This window comes from Nannospalax galili, unplaced genomic scaffold, assembly GCF_000622305.1.
Source record: "Nannospalax galili isolate Female #2095 unplaced genomic scaffold, S.galili_v1.0 scaffold707, whole genome shotgun sequence".
Taxonomy (NCBI): Eukaryota; Metazoa; Chordata; class Mammalia; order Rodentia; family Spalacidae; genus Nannospalax; species Nannospalax galili.
The window spans coordinates 498,247-504,015 of NW_008356263.1; the positions used below are offsets into that span (position 1 = coordinate 498,247).

A 5,769-nucleotide genomic window follows, 5' to 3' on the forward strand; every position below is an offset into this window, starting at 1 on the left:
GGGGGGGGTGTCTTTTTGAGACAGGGTCTCCCTGTAGCCCCAGCTGGCCTGGAACTCACTATGTAGACCAGGTGGCTTCGAGCTCACAGAGATCCACCTGCCTCTGCCTCCTAAGTGCTAGGATTAAAAGCATTGTGCCACCACACCCAGCGCCCACTGACTTTTAAATCTATTAAAATCAGAGATTTCTCAGGCTGAGAGATGGCTCAGCAGTTAAGAACACTGGTTGCTCTTGCAGAAGACCCAGGTTCAAATCCCAGCACCCATATGGCAGCTAACGACTGTCCGTAACTCCAGTTCCAGGGGATCCAATGGCCTCTTCTGTTCTCCGTGGGCATTGCACGACACGGGTGCACTTACTTACGTGCAGGCAATACACTCATACACATATAATAAAAATAATATTAAAAAAAAATTAGAGCCAGGCGTGGTAGCACACGCCTGTAGCCCCAGCACTTGGGAGGCAGAGGCAGGAGGATCTCTGTGAGTTCAAGGCCAGCCTGGTCTACATAGTTCCAGGACAGCTGGGGCTACAAGGAGACCCTGTCTCAAAAAGACAAAAAAAATTTTTTTAAATTAGAGATTTCTCATATCTTCTTATAATTGTTGCCTATACCTCAAAATAACAGGAAGAAGAAGGAAAAAAGTATTTACAATCCTGGGGTTGGAGAGATGGCTCAGCAGTTAAGAGCACTGTCTATTCTTGCAGAAGACCCAGGTTCATTTCTCAGCACCCACATGGTGGCTCACAATCATCTGTAACTCCGTTTCCAGGGGATCTGACACCCTCTTCTGGCCTCCACATGGTGCACTTAAATAAATTTTTAATCTTAAAAAAAAAAAAAACATTTAAAAAGTTGTTTATGGGGGCTGGAGAGGTGGCTCAATGGTTAAGAGCACTGGCTGCTCTTACAGAGGACCTGGGTTCGTTTCCCAACACTCACATGGCAGCTAACAACCATCCATAACTCCAGTTCCAGGGGATCTGATGCCCTCTTCTGACCTCTGAGGGCAATGCATGACACAGTGTACCTACCTACATGTAGGCAATACACTCATACACATAAAATAAAAATAATAAATTTTTTTTTAAGTTATTTATGAGCTGGTATTGTCGATCTCCATAGTGAGTTCCAGGCCACCTGGGGCTAGAGGGAGACCCTATCTCAAAAAGACAAAAAAAAAAAAAAAGGTTATTTACAATCCTTACCACTTTAAAATTTAAAAAATTATACACTGCTGGAATGACTCCTTTAATAATAAGGTATGCATAACTACAAAGGAAACATTTTTTTTTTGAGACAGGGTCTTGCTACAATAGCCCAAACTTGCCTCAAACTTGTGAACATCCTGCCTCAGTCTCCTAAGTACTGAAATTACAGGTGTGTGATACCATGCAGGACTATTACTTTGAAAATTATAACTCAATATAGTTTATTTCCTTTGTAATAGGAAACAAACCCAGGGCCTCATACACGCTAGGTAAGTACTCTATCACTGAGCTACATTTCTTTCCCATTTTTGTGAGACAGGGTCTCACTATGTCTTAAGCAGAGCTGGAATTCAAGGTCTTTTAGCCTCAGCCTCCAGAGTACTGAGATTTCAAGCATGTGCCACCATAACCAGCTCATTTTGTACATTTGACTATTTTTCTGTTGAGGCAGGAAAGGCCAGTCAAGGCGATATAGCAAGACCCTGTCTTGGAAAGAAAGGAGGGAGGGGCCAGCAAGGTGGTTCAGCCAATAAAAGCACTTTCTGTACAAGCCTGACAACCTGAATTTGATCCATGGGACTCAAAGTGGGAGGAGAGAACCAACTCCTGAAAGTTATCCTCTGACCTCATGCCATCTCCTCTCCCTCTCTACCTGTCTCCCTCTCTTCCTTTCTCTCTCTAATGATAAAACATTTTTTTAATTTTATTTTTATTTTATGTGTATGCATGTATTGCCTGCATATAGGTAAGTGCACCCGTGTCGTGCAATGCTTGCTGAGGACAGAAGAGGCTGTCGGATCCCCTGGAGCTGGAGTTACAGACAGTTCTTAGCTGCCATGTGGGTGCTGAGATTCAAACCCAGGTCTTCTGCAAGAACAACCAGTGTTCTTAACCATCGAGCCATCTCTTTATCCCCTTAGAAAACATATTTTAAAGGGAAGGAGGTAGAAGGAAACTATTTTTCTGAGAAAGAGTCCATAAGCAGGAGAGTATGGTAGCTTACACCTATCATCCCCGACACTAGAGAGACTGAGGCAGGAAGATCACAAATTCAAGGTCAGTGGGGGCTACAGAGTGAGAGCCTATCTCAAAAATTAAAATAAGGGGGCTAGAGAGATTAAAAATGAGGGGGCTCAGCAGTTAAGAGAACTGGCTGTTCTTGCAGAGGACCAGGTTTGGTTCCCAGCACCCACATGGTGGCTAACAATCATGCAGAACTCCAGTTCCAGGGGATCTGATGCCCTCTTCTGGCCTCTATAGGCAATGCACACGTGGTGCACTTACACACACAGACAAAATATTCATACACACAATATAAAAATAATTTTTTAAAATTAAAAATAAGGGGCTGGACCTGGCGTGGTGGTGCATGCCTTTAATCCCAGCACTGGGGAGGCAGAGGCAGGCAAATCTCTGTGAGTTCAAGGCCAGCCTGGTCTACATAGTAAGTTCCAGGACAGCTGGGGCTACAGGGAGACCCTGTCTCAAAAAAACCTAAATAAATAAATAAATAAATAAATAAATAAAGGGGCTGGAGAGATAGCCCAGTGGTTAAGAGCACTGGCCTCTCTTCAAGAGGACCTGGCAGCAAACTGTCCCTAATTCCAATTACAGGGGATTCAATGCCGTCTTCTGGTTTCTGTGAGCATTGCACACCTGTGATGAACTTGCATATATGCAGGCAAAACATTCATACACATAAAATTTTTTAAATTAAAATAAAAAGCAGGTGTCTGGATGCTGGGGTGATGGCACAGTGGGTAAGTGTACTTGCTGTACAAGCATGAGAACCTAAGTTCTGATCCCCAGCCACTACACAAAACCTGGGTATAACCATGCTGCCTATAACCTCAGCACTGGCAGCAGCAGAGACAGGAGCACTGCTAGGGTTTGCTAGCTCGTGAGCCAGCCGAGCTGAAAAATAATACACTCCAGGTTCAGTGAGACTCTCATCTTGAGGGAATAACGTGGAGCACAGTACAGAAAGACACTCAGTGGCCTCCACTGGTCTCTGTGTGCACACCTACACATACACATGTACATGCAATCATACATCACACACACACACACGAGTCTACAAAGCAAGTTCCAAGTTCCAGGCAAGCCTGAGCTATATAGTGTTATTGTCTTTAAAAAACAAAAACAAAACCAAACAAACAAAAAAACACTCCAGGCATGTTGGCACACACCTGTAACCCGAGACAGGCAGAACAATCACTGAAGTTGGGGGTCAGCCTGGTCTACTTAGTGAGTTCCAAGCCAACCAGGGCTACATATCTACATATCTACATATCTACATTATCAGAAATGGACCTACTGCATACCACAAAAGAAATCTGGACAGTCCTGCTGAGATTCCTCAGTCTACTAGCACTGGTCATACTCTTTTTGATCACATTCTACATAGTTGTCCATGCTTCATCAAATCAACAGATACCCAAGCACAGTGGCTCATGCCTTTAATCTCAGCATTCAAGAGCCAGAGGCAGGAGGATCTCTGTGAGTTCAAGGCCACCCTGGTCTATATAGAGGTGATTTACAGGCCAGCCAGGGTTATACAGTAAGTCCCTGTCTCAAAAAAAAAAAAAATTAATTAATTAAAAAAAGAGATGGCTCAGTGGTTAAGAACATTGACTGTTCTTGCAGAGGACCCAGGTTCAAATCCCAGCACCCACATGGCAGCTAACAGCTGTCCATAATTCCAGTTCCAGGGGATCCGATAGCCTCTTCTTTCCTCCGCGGGCATTGCATGACACGGGTGGCCTTACCCACATGCAGGCATAACACTTACCCCCATAAAAAAAAAAAAAAATTTAAAAAAAAAAAAAAAAACAGCTTTCTTGAGGCTAGGGAGATGGCTCTTGCAGGAGACCAGGGTTCAAATCCCTAGTACCACATGGTAGCTAACAACCATACATAACTCCAGTTCCAGGGGGAAACAATATCCTTTCTGGCCTCCCAGGCACTGCACAACACAGGTGCATTTACATACATACAAGTATAACACTCATACATGAAATAAAAATAAGTTAAAAAAAAAAAAAACACAGCTTTCTCACAGGGCTGGAGAGGCAGCTCAGTAGTTAAGAGCACTGGCTGCACTTGCAGAGGACCCAGATTTGGTTCCCAGCACCCATATGGCAGCTAACAACCCAAAACTCCAGTTCCCAGGCAACCCACACCCTCTTCTGGCATCTGTGGGCACTGCACACACATGATGCACCTACATACATACAGGCAAAACACTTATATAAAATATATATAATATTAAAATAATGTATTCAAAGATAGTCTGCCTGGATCCATGGTGCAAATCACTCCATCTCAGGATATTATCTCTGGCCTTGACTTCACCATCCTTCTTCAAACTGTGCGTTGTTCCCCTCCCCAAACTTAGCATGACTGCCTACCCCCAGAATTTTCTGCCTCCTGAGTGCTGGGACTAAAGGCATGTGCCATCATTCCCAGCTTTAAATATTTTATTATTTTTTAAATTTTATGTGTATGTGTGTATTGCCTGCATGTAGGTAAGTGCACCCGAGTCATGCAATGCCCTCAAAGGACAGAAGAGGCTGTTAGATCCCCTGGAACTGGAGTTGTTAGCTACCATGTGGGTGCTGGATTCGAACCGGGATCTTCTGCAAGAACAGTGTTAACTGTTGAGCCATCTCTCCAGCCCCACCATGCCCAGCTTTAAAAAATATATTTTTTAAAAAGCCAGCTTTGTCAGGCTAGAAGTGTAGCTCAGAAATAGGGCAGCAACAGTGATGCAGCAGGTTCTGGCTGAGACCCACTGTCATTCCCCCAGAAAAAAAGAAGAAGAAAACTGTCTTTGGGTCTTCTCCTAAAAGTTGTAGCTTATGTAAAACTTTTAACAGTTACAATTTTCTTTTGTTAATCTGCCTTTTGTTATACAGTGCTCAGTCATGACCCTTATGAGAAAAAGTTATTATACATTTCACAGATATGTAAAGTGGCTAGGGTGGATGGAACACGATGGGGTGAGGACTGCTCAATACGGATCTTTCCGACCACCATCTCTTCGGGGGCAGAGAGGTGTCAGGACTCGGGTTTGAAGTATAGGGTTTAAGTGCTGATCTTTGTCACAAATGCCACTCCTCGGGTTCCCATAGCCCGTTGACTTTACCAGCTCTGTACCAGGATATATCAAGACCCTCATCCCAACCCCGTGTAATCTCAAATTTTAGGAAACAGGAGGGTCAAGAATTCATGGTCATTCCCAGCTACCTAGCAGGGTCCGGCCAACCTGGACTACTCAAACACATTAAAGAAAAAGAACCTCTTGACCCTCAAGGCGCCCACACTGCACTTCTGTCCCTGCCCAACCCAGACTGTGGCACGCAGTCCTAACCCATCTTTCCGGAAGGATCCAGCTCTCCGTTCTCCCTCCCCACACCTCTACTCCTATACTCCCCTCGTTAGGAAGCCCCTGCAGTCCTCTCTCCATCAGCCTCTCAGGGAGCCCCCCACCCTGCCGCCCTCTCTCCATTGTCCTCGCAGACCCCCACCCTGCAGTCCTCTCTCCATGCCCTTCC

At 44.7% G+C, this 5,769-nt stretch overlaps 1 protein-coding gene across 2 annotated transcripts in view; it reads right to left on the minus strand.

Moving 5' to 3' along the window:
- Positions 1 to 5,769, minus strand: part of Itpa (inosine triphosphatase) — a 17,819-nt gene that overhangs the window by 11,785 nt on the left and 265 nt on the right. The window lies entirely within an intron of this gene.